General features: G+C 46.6%; 1 protein-coding gene across 6 annotated transcripts in view; it reads left to right on the top strand.

The window, feature by feature from the left end:
- RNF152 (ring finger protein 152) overlaps window positions 1–17,673 on the top strand; it is an 80,247-nt gene that overhangs the window by 10,498 nt on the left and 52,076 nt on the right. The window contains exon 2 of one of the 6 annotated variants that reach the window (XM_045459420.1): window positions 16,622–16,747. The exons of the other annotated variants lie outside the window; for them this stretch is intronic. The gene's annotated coding sequence lies outside the window, so the exon portion shown is untranslated. The remainder of the gene's footprint in view (window positions 1–16,621; window positions 16,748–17,673) is intronic. 6 annotated transcript variants of the gene reach the window in all.

Below are 17,673 nucleotides of genomic sequence, written 5' to 3'. Positions count from 1 at the left end.
GGAATGCACACATGTTGTGAACATAACAGTAGTGTGATAGGAGTGCTTGTGTGCACAGTGCCCAGTGCTTCCCTCCCAGAGTTGAGGGAGAGATTTCCCGAGGAGTCTGTTCACTCCAGCGGGGTGGGGGGTGGGGGGGGCTGGGGGGTGCTGGCGGGGGGAAGGGAACTGGGCCACTCTACTGAGTGGAGATAGCTGGAGCCTGGGCTCCAATTTGCCGACATTCCCTCTTCCTGAATCTCCATTACTAACACATGGGATTGATGGCAACTGATAAGGCCCTTGGATAAGCCACAGATTGTTCTAGTCTTTAGCTGATGCCTCCAGTGATAACCCTTTGTGTTCTGTTTCTTTTTGGGAAGTGTAACTATTTATCTGGGGATGTTAGGACCTGCAGCAAATTGCCAGAAACAGTAATTAGCTTGGTAGGTCTGCAAAAACCCCATGCACATAGCACCTGAGGGCAATTGCTAGACATTCACGTCTCAGATTCCTGTGTAATCACTTCGTGCACTGAGAAATCGTATTCATTTATGTTCCTGATAAGCTAGATTTCTTCGTGGGCTATTGCTTCACCTGAGAAAAAGGTAAATGGTTTGTCTATGGAAGGGGAAACTCACAGGCAAGCAGAATTCATTTTCTAAATTGCCTTTATTTCTACACACGGATGCTAAATATTAGTTGAGAGAGTTAGTGTTTCTTTGCAGAATCACCCGCTCTCTTTTTTTTTCTTCCAACAGTGGAGTCAGAGCTATCAAAAACAAATCGTTCACACATCTTGAGTTATGTCAAAATAATAACACACAAGGTATTTGAGAATCGCATCTTACCTCAGTCATTCATTCCTACAAGGAGGTCTTTGATTTGCCAGGAAAAAAATGCCTTCACCAAGGAGTTAAAAAGAATATGTTAGATTTTACCCCCAGATTTATTACATCTTATTTGTGGAACCTGTCCGTGGAGAGCGCCAAACCCTGTCTTTAAGTTGCTCCTTAAAATAACACGCTCAGGAATCAAGGCTAGTCTGGAATGGAAATTGAAAAACGGATGCTGTCCAGACAGTTTAGAATTCCTTGTAAATTAGGAAGGCAGTGGTAATCAATTTGGAAGCGTAAATGTGATTCGGCCTCGGTTCTCTGGTTGCCTTGGCTTTCATTTTGCTCCTTGTCCTTGACTCATGGCAAAGGGCATCGCCATTAGATTCTGTTGCTACTCTTTCTAAAGGTGAATGGGCTTCACATGGATGTCCACTTAGAACAGCCTAGAAGTGGGTTGTTCTCGCTGCAGGAGGAAGCAGTTCTGCACGGGCTGATGTTCCTCTGGTTCTGGAGTTCACTTCCCTCGGTTTAACTTCTCCTTTGAGATTCTGACTTGTAGAGAAACAAATTTCTTCCTTTTATGAGGCTTTTAAGTGCTAGGTGACTGATGTCGCTCGATATAATCTATAGTACTTAACAGCTAAATACACTTTGTTTTCCCAGAGCTGATCACAGCGAAAATGAGAAAAGGAGAGAGAGGGACAACAGTTTGAGGGAGGAAAGGCGAGTTAAAGCGAATAACGGGGTAAATAATTGTGTAGGAGCGTGGTATTTTTTAAACTCAATTTTAGCTTCAAAGTCAAGAACAACTGTTGTTTACATGGTGCTATTGGCTTCGTAATTAAAAGCATCTTGCCCAAAGCAAATTGACGTTGTTATTAATAATGCATGTTCTACGAAATGACATGGACGTTTATCAGATGCTTCCCTTCCCAGACTGTGTTGGATTCCACAGTGTTTGGATTGGCAACTGAAAGAAAGTTGGGGGGCGGGGGATGGAGGAGATACCTATAGAGCAGAGGTGACAGATAATGGTTATCATAGGCTCCAGGCACAGCCCTAACTGCTTTAAGCATGCTCTCTGAGAAGCGGTAGATCCTGGAAAGTTAGGTGTCTTGCCCAAGGTCACCTGGTGAGTTTATGTCAGAGCTGAGATAGGCATTTGTGTGCGCTCTGTGCTCTGATCCACAGCCTGGGAGCCGCATTCACAGCCGAGATATGGGATTGAAAAAAAAAATGCGTTAACGCTTTTTTAAAAAATGAGTTCGGTGTAATATAATTTAAAAAGAGATCTGACTGCTGCGCTGTTCTGTCTCTGGGAACCAAGATGGATGATTTGGGTTCACATCTGCCTCAATCAGTTTGATGTTGACTTTGAGGCCGCATGGTTTGGAGAGTCGGTGATGGGGTCTGTTGGGAAATTTGCAGTGAGATTTCCGACTGTTATCTGAGCTTTGCCCTGTGCTAACAAGTGTCTATGTAGTTTGGTGGTGTGAATTGTTCCTTGAAGGGCCACTTGACTGAGAGCCAGTGCGTGTAGCTGGGAGCTTAAGACTTTCGTGAATATGCTACTAAAAACATTGTTTGAACAAAAAAACATTTCTTACAACCCCTTCTCCCCTGGTTACTGTTCTGCCCAACACCAAAAGGGGAGTAGATCATATCCTTTCATATCGCCATTCCTTTGTTCATATAGTTTCCTTGTCCTGGAGTGCCTTGTCTGCCTGTCCCCCCACTGCCCCTTCCCACTAAACACCATGTCTGGATGGAAAGCTGTAAGTATATGCTTGCTTCAAGACTTCCTACTCATTCCACCGCCTTACGGATTCTCCTCCAGCTATCTCAGGAAGAAGCAAGAATTAGTTTTCCTTCTATTTGCTCTTAATTTTTATTTTGTTTTATTTTAGAGAGAGAGGGGGGAGAGAACCTTAAGCAGCCTCCCTGCCCAGCACAGAGCCCCACACGGGGCTCGATCCCATGACCCTGGGATCATGGCCTGAGCTGAAAATCAAGAGTCGGACACTCAACCGACTGAGCCACCTAGGCGCCCACCCCTCCCATTTGTTCTTTGTAATCCCACTTACCTCTGTGTGTGATCATTTTGTACGTGGTTACCTCCCTGCTCCACTGAGAATTCTCTGACTGCAGGGACCTTGTCTCGTTCAGGAGTTTGGATGAATGGATGAAAGGATGAACAAGTGAATGAACAAACTTGATATGTGGATTTGTTGGGATGGATTAGAGTGTATCTCCATGAAAAATGGTGGTAGACCTGAGCATTGACATGTCATTTGATCTTGGTGACTGGTTAGAGGCTTAGCAGAATCTCGACAGTATTGATATTTGGGACTGGATAATTATTTGTTGTGGGGAAACTGACCTGTGCACTGCGGGGTGTTTAGTAGCATCCCTGGGCCCTACCCACTAGATGCCAATTGCCTCGTTGTAACAATCAAAGATGTTTCCAGACATTTGCGATCTTTCTGGTCGTCAGGCCAGCTGCAGGGAGAGTGGGGGGGAACCGTGAGGCCCCAGGGTGTGATGGAGCCACGAGATCGAAGAAGCCTGGGTCTTGAATGACTGAGTAGAGTAGAACCTCCCTTACCAAGCTGCACTGGAATGCAGTGTGAACAAGCGATGAAACCATTTATTGCATTAGGCCAGTGAGATTTGGGGGTGCTTTATTCAGGCAGGCAGTCCACCCTGCCTAACCTTCCCTGACATTTGGATGAAGAGACCTTGTTGGAGCGCCCATGCCCATATTCCAGGTAGTAAGTAAAAACAGACGTTCCAGCCATGGAAAAAGGGACAGATATTTTTGTTTGTTCTTGTATGGCGTCAGTCTTAGTGCTCTTAAGTCTTTTAATTTCTGTATTTTGTCAGAAAATGAGATAATGATAAATGTGACTTTGTTATTTCCACCACTCTGGTAATTCTGACCTGTGAATGTTGAGCTATAAATAACTTTAGTAAAAAGTAATAAAACATCAAATGTCCTCGCAGGTTTCACTTCACTGTATATGTGTGTCTGGAATGCAAGCTCAAGTTGAGATATTTGTGGCAATTTATGTCTAACGCATTGTAACATTTTTGGGGAGAAAAATGACAGATGTTGATACCCTACAGCCACAGCTGTTCCCCACACCATGAATTAATAAGTCTCTATATGACGCGATGGGCTTTGAAACGGACTCATATACGCTTAGTCCAGCCGAATGCTGTAGATTAGTGCCCAAAAGCTTGCTTATCAGACAGAATTCAGTGCATAGTTCTCGATTTCTTTTGCAGCTATTAATTGTATCTGTGGTTGTGTCTACACAGAGCCACTGACCAAAATGCGTGAGTCAAACGGTTTCGTTTGGCATCCGTCTGGAGGACAACAGTGGGGTTGTTTGTGGGAGACAATGGCTGTTTGCGGGTGAGCCCTGCGGTGGCTGAGGGCTTTGTGTTCGGTTCAGGGGTCGAGGTGCCTGCTCTGTTTGCACAGCATCCCCTCTGTGGTACAAAGAGCCACCCCTGCTGAATTTCACCCTACCTGTCAGTCGGTCAGAGAATTCCTGTCGGGAAGTAGAGTAAATGTGGATTGACGATTTTAAGACGGTAGAGGCCCCCTTTCACGTTAGAGATCCTCTTAGGCGTCTTAACTACCAAATAGCAGATTCTTGTGTTTTTACCCCATAGAGAACGCCTTCCAGTAATAAGACTAACTTACATGGATGACACTGATTATATGCCAGGCTCTGAGTGTTTTGTATGAGGTGTGTGCATAATTCTCGCTGCAGTCTGAAGGGGAAGGTACTTTTAATATCTCCATTTTAATTTGTCGACAAGAAACTGAGGCTCCGTGACTTGCCCAAGGTCACAAAGTGAGTAAATGCCAGAGCGCGGATTAGAACTCAGCCACAAATGGCTCCAGAGTTTGGGCCGTCGGCCACTGCGGTGTGCTGCCTCAGATTCTTCATTCTGTTCAGGAGACTCCCTTTCTCTGAGATGTTCCGTATTTTCATGAATCCAGCAAACATCTGTATATGATGCTTACGAAGAGTTAGTGATATGACTGCTTTATTTTTGCATTGTTTGAGCATAATTTCCCAATTGAGCTGTCAACCGATACTCTTGGGTCTTCTATAACTCTTGGCACAGTGCTTCCTTGTAAGAAGGGTACTAACGTAGCACGTTGGCTTGATTATTTTCACACAGAGATGCTCCTTTTGGAGGTCACCTCTGTCGGGGTAAGAACACATGTACACAAGGGACTCACGTGCCAGGTGGTACTGGATGAAGTGATACTGGGACTCGGAGGGGAGAGATTACTCTGGCTAAAGGATTTAACGTAGCTTCATGCAAGGTGATGCTCTTGAAGTGCAGGTAGTAATCCAGACGTGCGGGTGGTAGAATGACATTCCAGCAGCAGCAAGGTGACAGGGGAGCGTGGATGTTGTCTTCCGGACACCAAAGAACGCTTTATGACTACAGCATGGAGGATGTGAGCTGGATTGGTCGGAAAAGGATTGGAATAGCTGGTGGGAAGGTGGGGGGAGGGGGGACTTTGGGACTTGTTTGGTTGGAAGTCATTGATGGTTTGGGGGCTGGGGATCATGCGGATTTGAAGCTGTGCTTTTGGAAGCTTCATCTGGCAGCGGTCAGTGTGGATTGGAAAAGACAAAGCTGGGGAGACCAGCTGGGGTCCAGAAAAGACGTAGTGAACACCTGCACCCCAGGAAGAGGGCCACAGGAACAGAAAGGATGCATGAATGTGAGAGACATGTCAGACACAAATTTAGTGGAATTTTGGAGACCGGTTCAATGAGAGGTGGGAGGTGAATGGGTTTTCAAGTCTGGGGTACTGGGTGAATAACAGTAGCAACTGTAAAATTACATGGAAAAGACCAGATTTGGAGGAGATCAAGAGTTCTCTTTGGAAATGGCATTTGGAAGAGAGGTCAGAGCTGTACCTCTGAGAATAATCCACATCCAGATGGCCGTTGTGAGTCTGAGGTCGAACCGTGTTGCCAAGTGGGAGAGAGAGCCTCTGCAAGCTGGCTGTGAAGGATCGTAGGTCGAAAGGGAGGTGGGAACAAAGAAAACACATTTGTTTTCTGGAGCAGAGGATACTTGCATGTATTGAGAACTAAGAGTGACTTCATGTCATAGTGTAGCTTAACTTGTATTATTCCCGAATTGATTGTGATTTCTCCTAGACTTAAGATATTTGAGCTATTTTACATGCATGTAAATAGCGCATGAAGAGTGGTCCACATGGGACCCTGCCTGGAATACTGGGAATCCGGATGGACGATGCTCGGCTCGTCTGAACCGGCTAACTCACCTGCCCCTGGGCAAGCGCAGGCTGCCTTCCTCTCGTTGCCTCCTTGAGGAAGCTTGCCTTCTCTTTTTTCCTCCGTCCTTCTGTTCAAATCCTGACTCTTCCTTTGATACCCTGTTCAAATCCCATTTCTGAATCCCTGATGATCGCTACCGAAAATGACCGTCGCTGCTTCCCTACCTCTTGCAGACCTAGCGTAGGTCCCGGGGGCGGCCAGCTGCTGACCGACGATAGATGTGGGTTCTGGGAGGGCTGTGCCTACCTTGCGCATCTCTGCATCTCAGGGACCTGGCTTATTTTTTCCCACCATGTTGTCACAAGCTGTTGTCATATAAACTGTTAACCTTCTGTCTCTCACTGGCTCTTCATCTCCTTAGAGACTGCAGTGATCTAACACTTTCTTACATCTCCCCCACTATTTGGATATGGTGTCTTAATGCTACTAGTTGCTGAAGGGCTGGATCATTGGGAAGTTTTCTTTTCTCTTTGGGGTCCTGTATCTTGGTAGTTGAGTCTTGTATTGGCAATTGGAAGTATGATATGTCGGTTACCACCCGTGGCTTAGCTTGTATTCTACTCAGAAGATACATTGACTGTCTTGATTGATTCTTCTCTCTCTGGTCAGTTAACGCGCTGTGAAACTAACAGCAAGGGGATCGTACGGGGGCGAATGGCCCTGTAGTGTGGCCTTCGGTTTCATGGAAGAAGTTGAGGGTAGATTTTCAGGAACCAAAATATACTTGTAGCCTAAATGGGTAGGACAGTAGTAGAGGCCTGAAATTAGTTTTTCTATTTCTAAAATTAAATTAATCAGACGAAATTCATTTAGCATAGTGTGTGGAGTGCTCACAAATATACAGAGTAAAGCTTCGTGTTTAGATAGATGAGGAAAGTCTTTTGGGGACAGGAGAGGCTTTCCTTTTCCTTTTTTTTTTTTTTTTTTTTTTGTCAGACACCTAACTGACTGAGCCACCCAGGTACCCCTCTTTTGTTTTTTAATGTTTATTTTTGAGAGAGAAACAGACAGAGCACGAGCGGGGAGGGGCAGAGAGAGAGGGAGACACAGAATCCGAAGCAGGCTCCAGGCTCTGAGCTGTCAGCACAGAGCCCAAGTGGGGCTCGAACTCACGAACTGCGAGATCATGACCCAAGCTGAAGTCGGCCGCTTAGCCGACTGAGCCACCTAGAGGCGCCTCCTTTTCCTTTTGTGGAGCTTGTTTACTAGTATGATCTCTGCCCCATCGGTCTCAAAAACTCTAGTATTCAGTGCCGATTAGTTCGAATCTGGTGCCCTGCGCTCTGCTCTAGCTGGTTCCGTGGTCTCAGAAAATGAGTCTGCTTTCTTTGGGTTATGGAGAAGGAAGGAACTTTATAGACTGTGTCAGGTAGACTGATGTGCATAAGTGGTGGTTGAATAATCAGTTTAGTACATTGGCCGAAAAAGAAGCAAATGGCAGTGGCATTTGGAGATGACATACGAAGATGGCAACATTTTGATAAAAGTTTATTTTGGTTTTTTAAGTGTTTGTTTATTTTTGAGAGAGAGAGAGAGAGCATGCACCACGAGGGGGGGGAGAGGCAGAGAGAAAGGGAGACAGAAGACCTGAAGTGGGCTCCGAGCGGAGAGCCCAACGTAGGGCTCAAACTCAGCAACTGTGAGATCATGACCCCCGCTGAAGTCTGACGCTTAATGGACTGAGCCACCCAACTGCCCCTATTTTATTGTTTTTAGGTAGGCTCTATGCCCAACGTGGGGCTCGAACTCTCGCCCTCAAGATCCAAGTCTCACGCTCTACCCACTGAGCCAGCCAGGTGCCCCTGGAGTGAAATTTTAAACAGTGAATATCTTTGAATTGACGTTATAAGTTAAAGAAGTAACTGCTAACTTTGCTTGGCGGTAACTATGTCCAGAGCATTTTGCAAAGCTCTGTGTGAGTTATCCAAGCTAATTATCACGATAATTTAGGAGCAGATTCCGTGTTTAGCCTCATTTTTTGGATGAGCAAACTGAGACACGGGGAGGTTTGGTAGCTTGGTCAAGATTACGCTGTCGAGTGGCAGAAGCAGCTTGCAAACCCTGAGTGTGATTGGTGACAGCACTGGTAACTGAGAGCGTCACAATACGGTGGTCTTTCCAGACTTTGCCTTAGTAGTTATGGAAAAGTACCAATAAAAAGAAACAGCGGCTATTACAAAGAAAATATACTAACAATAAGCGTCTTTAGAGTAATGATTTGCTGGCTACAAAGACGAACGTGATATTAAAGATGAAATACGAAAACTTTCAGGGGTTTAATTTCGGTCACTCTGTGCTGTAGTCATAATAGAGTTGTAATTAATTATCTTATTGTGGCTATTTTATTTCCACACCAGAAATTCATCTGGAAATTATAGTGCAACAAATAGCTGCTGAAATCATGATGGTAGTAATTATATCCATGACATAATTGTGGAAATATAGAATAATGAGGTTATTTTGAGGGAAGTCCGCGTCAGTAGAATAGTGAATGCTTTTCAAATGTAGAGCAAGCCAGAAAGGAAAGGGGCCTAATTATGGATTTGTAATAATATAATGGAAATAGGTGAGTTTTCAGGAATATTTTGGAGACTAAAAATTACACTGCTCAGAGTTAATGTGGAACTTTTAACCAGATATTATCAAGGTCATTAGTAATATTTTTGGCTCTGGCAGGTTTTTTTCTTTTTTTTAATAAGCATTGTTAATCTCTAGACTATTGTTTTGTGAAGCCTCCCGTTTCTAACATTAGAAGTAACTTATATCCCCAGGTTTGCTGTCTTCCCTGCTGCAGGATCCCTTTACGGAGTTTCCCCATAAGAGGTTTTATTTTCCGCTGAGAACACCTCCAGATGTCAGGAACTTACAGCGTCCCAAGTAAATTGTTCCACTTTATAGTCAGGAAAAGCTGAGCCCAAATGAGGTAAGTTGGTAGCCCAAGGTCTGCCCTTCAGAGCTGGGCCTTGAGTTAGCCCTGACGGAATGTGCCATGCTGTTCAACCCTGGTCACGCTCCAGGAATCGTTCTGTGTCTACCCCAGCTGCCCAGCCTTTTCTTCTGGTAGTACACTATCAGCAAACCATAGGACCCTTTCAGTGGGATCTTACCCCATGGGCCTGCAGGGTGTCTTTGGTTTTACCATTAGAGATTCATTCCTTGTGGTGTGGTGAAAAGAGCAGGGGGACCGTGGTCTCTTGGTAGACTGAGGGCTGTATCCCTGCCCTGCTAATTCATCAGCCTTGTGATCCTGAGCAAGTCCTTCCGTGTCCTCATTTAAGATGAGACCGGTTAGTACTTACTTCAGAAGGTCATGGGGAAGGTCATGGTTAATGATGATAAGTGATGTGCATGGAGCCCTTGCAAGATGCCAGGTGCTGTTTTAAGTATTATGTATATGTTCACTTACTTACTTCTCAGAACAGCAGTCTGAGGTAGGAATCAGAGGCAGGCCCAGAGAAAGTAAATGGTATGTCTGAGGGCTGAAGCTGGTATGAAGACAGTTCGTTATAAATCAGTTCCTTTTTCTTTTCCTTTTGGGTTTTGTGTCCATGGATCCTTTGCTAAAATGTGAGCGCCCGTGTGAAGGATGACACAGTCACCTAATCACTTGGATCAAGCATTTGCCAGCCCCACGGGGACGCAGGTGCAGAGAGGGAGTGGGCAGGTATGATGAGGGTGGGGTAGTGGGAGGAGAGAGAGCACCAACACCAGGGCCGGATGGGCGGACACGGGGAGACCTTGAGACACTCCATTGTACCTGGACCGATTGGCCTTGGATGAAGCTGGCCCCTTGCTTTGGCTTCACTTTTCTTTTTCTTGGATGTGAAGAGGTCAGGTCTCCAAACATGCCGGCAGGAAAATAGGACTTTGGTCCTTTTTCTTGCTTGGTTAACCTTACAAGAACTCCTCTCCTTTCCACATCCTTAAAAAAAAGGCAGGGGAGAGAAAGAAGAGTGACGTCCTGGAGTAAAACCTAAAGGGAGTGGGGATGGGTCGTCATTGGCTGAGACACAGGCCCCGGCCTGGACTCGGGAGCAGTGCAGACGGTGGGGCCGTGAAGTCTCTCCTGAAACGGGGGAGCAAGCCAGCAGTGCAGAGCCTACAGGCGAGGGGACAGACCCGGAAACACGGAAGGAACACTCCGCACTTTCTCTGTTGGGTAGAAGAAAACCAGAGCAGGTGAGGCCACTTAGTTGAAAAGAGCTGTGTGGGAGACAAGGAGACAGAACACATGACATGAAGTGTTTTTTAAAATCCGTCCTTGAGTGTATTTGCGACAATAAATCCCATCCTCAGACTCTGATCAGTAAAGGCTGTTTCTCTTTGGAGTGTGTAGGCCAGTGTCAGGGCCCAAATGACATTGGGCCACCAAAGGGTTCCTGTGTGCTGTCAACTCCACCCCCCACTCTAGCCTCTTTATAATCCTGAAAGCAGGAGATTAGTGTCAAACGTGGGTCCAGTAAAACAGTATTTCCTTACTTCCAAATTATTTCTTTCCAAGAGAGAGCAAGGTTTAGGAGCAGTGGAGAGAGACCATATGTGGTGAGGCCCAACTTGGGTTGATAGACTTGCCCATGTTTTTTTCCCCATGGATTAAATTCAGCTCAGTGTATAAGCCTCTATCAGAAAATACAGATGCTTGGGGCACCTGGGTGACTCAGTCGGGTAAGCGTCCGACTTCGGCTCAGGCCATGATCCCACTGTTCGTGGGTTCAAGCCCCATGTCAGGCTCTGTGCTAACAGCTCGGAGCCTGGAGCCCGCTTTGGATTCTAGGTCTTACTCTCTCTCTGCCCTCCCTCCTCCCCCGGCCCCCCCACTCATGCTCTCTCTCTGTCTCTCAAAGGTGAATAAATGTTAAAAAAATAATAATAATAAAAAAAGAAAATGTAGATGCTTATAGTGAGTCCTGATTACACTGTCACTGTTGTGATGGTGGCCTGTTCAAGACACATGCTTATAAGCTTTCTTATTTCGTCTTTATATCATTGTTGTGTGTATAGTTAGCAGTTGAAATTTGAGGTTAGAAATTTCCCATGTCTGTGGATTTTACACACTAGGATTTCGTGGTAATTGAAATAGTGAAGACAGGGGTTTCCTTTAGCGCATCATCCTTACAAAGAAATGGCGGGCTTAAGATGTTCAGGGAACAAACAAGCTTACCTGCAAGGTGTTAGAAGATTCTAAAAATGCTTTCTAAGAATTTCAAATCTTATGAAAGACCTATATTTAAATTTTGAAAAAAGTGTCTATGTTTGAGAGAGAGAGAAACCAAGCACAAGCGAGGGAAGGGCGGAGATAGAGGGAGACACAGAATCTGAAGCAGGCTCCCCGCTGTCAGTGCAGAGCCCGACGCGGGGCTGGAACTCCTGGACCGCGAGATCATGACCAGAGCTGAAGTTGGACAGTTAACTGACTCAGCCACCCAGGTGCCCCAAGACCTGTATTTTCATAAACAATGAATACTTTTAGTTCTTCTGTTTACTAACATGGGAACTCTAAGAACCTCAAGTATAGGCAACGCTTTACCTGCTTTAAGTCATGTGTGAAGCCTCCTGTATGCCATTGACCTTCTCAGACAGCTGCTTTTGTAATGCCTGCTCCTGACTCCCCTCTACACTTTCCTGCTCTGCCTCTTTCCTCTGTGTAGGCGCAGGGCATGCTACCGATTTGCACTTTTTGTCCATTTAGTGGACAACTTTGACGTTACTTCTAAAACCCGCACTTATCCTTGCGATCCGAAATGGCTTCTGTGGAGGCTCCGGGCAGCAAGTGCCCTGCAGGGTCAGCTAACAGGGATCAGGCTGCAACCTCCCGCCATCCTGCATTCTCTGAGCTGACCCTGGGCAGGTGTGGCTGCTCTGGAGACCTTGAATAAGCTGGGAGGAAAAGGGAAACGTTGGAAACTATTTAAGAAAGATATCCTCTGATTTCACTCACATGCGGAATTTGAGAAACACAACAGATGAACGTAGGGGAAGGAAAAATAAGATAAAAACGGAGAGGGAGGCAAAATAAGAGACTCTGAAATCCAGAGAACAAACTGAGGGTTGCTGGAGGGGAGGCGGGTGGGGGGATGGGCTAAGCTAAATGGGTGATGGGCATTAAGGAGGGCACTTGTTTGAATGAGCACTGGGTGTCATATGTGGGAGATGAGTCACTGGGTTCTACTCCTGAAACCATTATTATGCTGTATGTCAACTAACTTGGATTTAAGTTAAAAAAAAAAAAAAAAAAATGCTTGTCCCTGGGAGAAACACCTCTGAACATAGTGTTATAAGCCTACAGTGACCCTTGAAGCTGACCTCCCTGGTCAGCAGGTTCTGAAGGGCGGTGCTGGATACAAGGAAAATGGGGAGAGGTTGGAAAAACCCAGCTCCGTCCGTTACTGTGAGTCTCCTTGGGAGGTTTCGTGAAGGAGGCTGGGGCATCCAAATCACATCCCCGTGCCCTACCCTGTGGGGCTCATTAAGTTCTAAGAAGGTGAGCAAAACTGATTTAATATAGAGCCTGTTTCAGCTAGCAAAGTAGTTTTAGGTTAATTCTGCATAGTGGCGGAGTTGTGTTTTTATGTGCGTTTTAAGTGTTTTCCCAGTACCGTGGGGTTCCTCAGAGAATTTGCGTGCATTGTGCATTCGTACCCGTTTTATGGGATTTAGGAGCATTATTTTATATTTTAAATTATTACCGTGAGTTATGGTTGTTACGTTTGCTTCTCACGCTGCGTTGCTGCTGGTATCGGGGTTTATTTGGTGCCGATTTCCTAGTCAGGAATGGATGCCCGCCTGGTAAGCCTGGTACCGTGGGCAGACCAGCCTGGTTTACATCCCTTCACCCTGCGGCAGGGGCCACAGAAGAGCTTCGGGGAGTGGGTGCCCTCCCTCCTTAAAAATTAAAAAGGAAATTCTTCACCTGTCTCTTTGCTCCCCCTCCCGCTGCTAGGAAACAACAATAAAAAGCAGTCTGAGTTGTGGATCCAGTTGTCAAGTCCTTGCTTTTGTGATGCCTGGGTGACTCTTGAGTTCCCATTCTGAAGATTATCTCTTGCTGATTTTAAATCCCAAGCAGGCTTGTTGCATGAAGCCACAAGCTGGTGAGCAGATAGATAGGTGATCTCTCCTTCATGTGGTTGCAGTGTTTGAATGCTTAATTGGTAAAGTATTCCCTGACAGAGCGTTTCAAAAGTTCACATAAATCTGCCATCCCCTCGTCTTCACTTTTAAGCGACTGAACGCAGGAGTCATTTGGGGACAAGCTCCTGAGCCCCTGTTGTTTGTTTTTGGGTTTTGCTTTTTTTTTTTTTTTTTTTTTTTTTTTAAATGTCCCTGATGATTTGCCGTAACACATTCGTGAGTTCCAGAGGTTACAGACCATCTCCCCATGGCCTTGCTGAGCTGTGGGAACACAGGAGCTGGTCGTGGGAAAGCCGGAGCTGGGGCTGGAGAAGGTCACACACATGCTCGAAGGGCGTCCCTGGTGTTAGTAGGAAGTCGTGAATGGTCAACTAAAGGAAAGAACATGGCACCCCAGGTGCATAAAGATGGGGAGAAGAGACCCTCCCCCCTCCACCCCTCCACCCCAGCGGGGACGTGGAGGCTGTCGTAGGAGGAGAGGTAGAGGGAGAGCGTGTGGATGGAGGGAGGTGGATGGAGAAGAGTTGGTCAGATGAGGCTGGAAATGTAACTAAATCACCAAAGGACCCATGGAGCCTGGCGGCTGTGTGGGCCCTCCCCCTTGGTCGTCAGCAGTGAGTGGGGATTCAAAGCAGTGGCCTGATCAGACGGTTCAAAGCGTGGGAAATTAGGCAGAAAGTGTGGGTGTGAATCCCAGCTCTGCCGGTTACTTGCGCTGTGACTTGGGCAGGTGTTTGGAACATCCTTGTCACCGTCTCTTGCTCTGCAACACGGGGACGATGAGGACACCTTCCCCAAGTCGTCTCAAGGATAGAGGAGTCACCATACGTAAATCCCGGGCATGGAGTGGCACCCCTGAGGGCTGGTGGGGATCTGACTTGCCACTTAGGGGCAGCACACAGGACGGTTGGAGTGCGGCAGAGCCGGGGGCTGGGGGGACCTGGTTTGCAGGGATTTTTGTGGCCATCTGGAATCAAATCCCAGATATGTGCCCTGTGGGAGCCCTGAGTTCCTTTGGAGGCGGTGTGTGTGGTCAGGAATATCTTTGCCTGCTTCTCCTCTCTAGGCTGGGTTGTGAACCCAGGCAGTGGTTGCGGGAACAGACCTGAGAGAAATTTCAGGAAGCAGAGTAACCTGGGCTTGATGAAACTTCAGAAGCATTATATTATCTTGTCTTTTGGACAGCGTGGTTACTCCAGTGCCCGATTGTTCTAACGGGGAGATATGTAATTGGATCTTAGCTGGCTAGGCTTCCTTGCAAACTGAAAGAAAATTGCCATTTTTAGAGTTGCATGCGGGTTTCTTTGGGGAGATGTGGACAGATATCATGCGGATATTTGCCTTTAATTTAAAATGAGTTTCCTTGGAAATCCATCGGATTATATGTCTAAACTCTAATGTCGAGAAAACTCTTTTCTGAGGCACAAAAGTATTAGTCCATTATGAACCTCTCTGAGGCAATAGAGACTCTAAGTACTAAATTCCACAACGGAATGGAGGCTGCTAGCAGGCAATTATTGAGGACTTGGGTTTAGGCAGTTTGCAAAACAATTCAGCAAAGTATATAAAGGCAATGGGGGGAAATAGTATTGCTTTTTTTGTGCTGCCAACCAGGTTTGTCACATGGATTAGTAATTTAGATAGGAACAGCCATGAATCACTGCTTAGAGTTTCGCATTTAATTTTATCCTGGAAGCGATTTCCTTTCAAATTCTCGAGCTGTAGTTATCATTAATGAATTAAACATTATGAAACCCAGAGAGCCACTAATTCATTTTGAAATAAGTAGACGTTTAAATCTGAAAAAGAAACCTTAAATTTTGTTCAGTGGTGTTTAATATTTTCAAGCCGACAGCACGTGGAATGGCATCTCACGGACGTGTTTTCCCAGAGAGGCTGGTACTGGGGGTACCATCTTGGTTCAGGTCTGGGGGATGAAAGAAGAAATCAGGTTTTCCCCATGGCCAGTGACTGGGTGTTTTCCAGAGGGGAGAGATTTAAATATTTGGAAAAGGAAGCTGATTAGAGTCAGAGCTCCCCACCCAACCAAGGTCCTTATCTCCAGTGCTTTCCTGCTTAACCCTTTCAATCCTGTCCTTTCGTGGGACACCTGCCATCTCTCTGCGTCACTGCCTTCTTCTGCCTTACCAAGTGCTGCTTTGGAATAGGGCTTGCGCAGTCATCGAGGTCGTTGGACACAGTCTGTGGGAGCTCCGGCCTCTCAAACACTCAAGATCAGCTTCAGGAAGGCACGTCCTCGTGCAGGTGACGGCTGGGCAGGGGCTGGGTGGTTACACGGCAGCGCTTGAAGATTTTAGAGCACACGGTGAGATAGCACACAAAAGCCAGACTCCTTACATTTCAAGCCTGGAAAACATGGTCAGTTTCTTCCCTTCAAAGACTTTAATGTAAAGAGCTGGCCAGAGAATTGGCAGATTGTGTCTACCATTATGCGAACGTTGTTATGTTCAAAAAAGGGTAACGGGGCTACGTGTCAAGGCCAGCAAATTTGATTTGGACATGGAAGGTGTCTAAACTTTTGTTTAACTTGTCTTCCCCCCACCTCCCCAAACAAGATTCACCCCCATCTTACCTCTTTTGAAAGCCTTTTGCTGTGTCAGCTGAAGTTATTTTTGGAATGGTCATCTGTGACAGCCTGTGGTCTGGTCTGAGCCTCAGTTTCCTTGTCTGTAAAAGGGGATGATAATACCTGCCCTCCTCTCTATTACGCAAATGGGCATAATGGTTAAATGAGATCATAGATATGAAGACACTTGTCTAGTACCTTCTTAAGGATGTGAGGCAGAGAGGTGCCACGAGGCTCAGGCTGGAGGAGGCAGGACTTCCTCCTCCATTCCCTCCCCTACTTAGGGCCTTCCCCTACTTCGTCTCCCTTCTTAGGGGAAGCAGGGTTCCTCTGAGGGACTCGGGACCTTGTCTTTCTTCCTCCAGTTCAATCAGGTGGGTGGCCCTGGTGCGAAGGATGCCCCTGAGCACAAACCTGTATTTCCTCTTTCCTATTTGGCGCCGCTTCCAAATCGAGAGGTTTTTGTGATTCCTTGGTTGTTCATTTCCACCTCATATTAATTTCCTAGGACTGCCGTGACAAAGTACAAGGAACTGAGTGGCTTAAAACAACAGTAATTTTTTGTCTGACAGCTCTGGAGGCTGGGAGTCTGAATTCAAGGTGAGAGCCGGGCGACGCTCCCCTGAAACCTGTAGGGGAGGACGACTCCTTGCCTTTTCCAGCTCCTGATGTTGCTGGCAACCCTTGGCTCGTAGATGCATCTCATCTCATGCCTGTGTCATCACAGGACCCTCTTTCCTCAGGTGTCTCTTCTCCTCTTGCCGAGCACCCCAGTGGTGTTGGATTCAAGGCCCTCTCATCAACATGACCTCATCTTACCGAATGACATGTGCAGCAGGCCCTAATTCCCAGCAAGGCCACATTCTGAGGTACGAGGGGCTAGGGCTCGAACATACCTTCTTTTGAGACTCCCTTCAACACCCCCTACATGCGCACACACACGCGCACACACGCGCGCGCGCACACACACACACACACATGTGGATTGCTACTCATGCACACCACAGCTTCAAGTCCCTTTTCAGAGGGGTAGCACGTGCCACCCTGGACAGGAAGGCAGCTCTCCCAGCTCTTTCCAGAATCAGTAGCTGTGACATTATGTTTCTAGAGACTGTGTTGCAGGGCCTCTGAGAACATGGTCGGTGAGGCCTCTGCTGCACTTCGGAAGAAACTCAAGAGTTTGAATTAGTACCAAACAGCCCTCTCATGCTCTGTTGCCGACTTCACTTAAGTCAACTAAGCCTGAAACCAAGAAGCTTCGATGGTACCGGTGGGAAGTACCAAAGTCCTTCCAATTTTATTGGAGACAGTTGGTTTTATCAGAAGTACTGAGTTGGGAATTTGAGCAAATGCGTGCTCTGTCCCCTTCTGTGCAGTGGAACAAGTATGCGGTGGCCTCAGAGTCCAGCAGGCAGGTGACGGGCTCGCCAGGGAGCCCCAGCGCATGTCCATAATAGGGGGCTAGCCCACATGAGCCAGAAAGGACATCCTCTGCCCTCCTGCACTGGGTAATCGACATAACTCGGTGTGTAAGACACCTGGTTTCCCCAGAGAGAGTTCATACTGTAAGACGAAGCCGGGAGACTCTGGGTTAGTTTTCATTTTGCCCCCACCTCGCCAACTGAACTTAGGCACGGTTCTTGTTAGAATGGGATCCTAGGTTTCTCATCTCTGTGTGAAAATAGTGAAATTTGCTGCATCATGATGTCTGCAGGGCAATTAATAGGTTGCTGTATGCGGGCTGCTGGCAGACCTCAAGTAAATAGTGAGGGGCTGGTGATGAGGACAGCCTCTC

Source organism: Leopardus geoffroyi, chromosome D3 (assembly GCF_018350155.1).
Source record: "Leopardus geoffroyi isolate Oge1 chromosome D3, O.geoffroyi_Oge1_pat1.0, whole genome shotgun sequence".
Taxonomy (NCBI): Eukaryota; Metazoa; Chordata; class Mammalia; order Carnivora; family Felidae; genus Leopardus; species Leopardus geoffroyi.
This window is presented reverse-complemented; position numbering and strand designations above follow the sequence as displayed.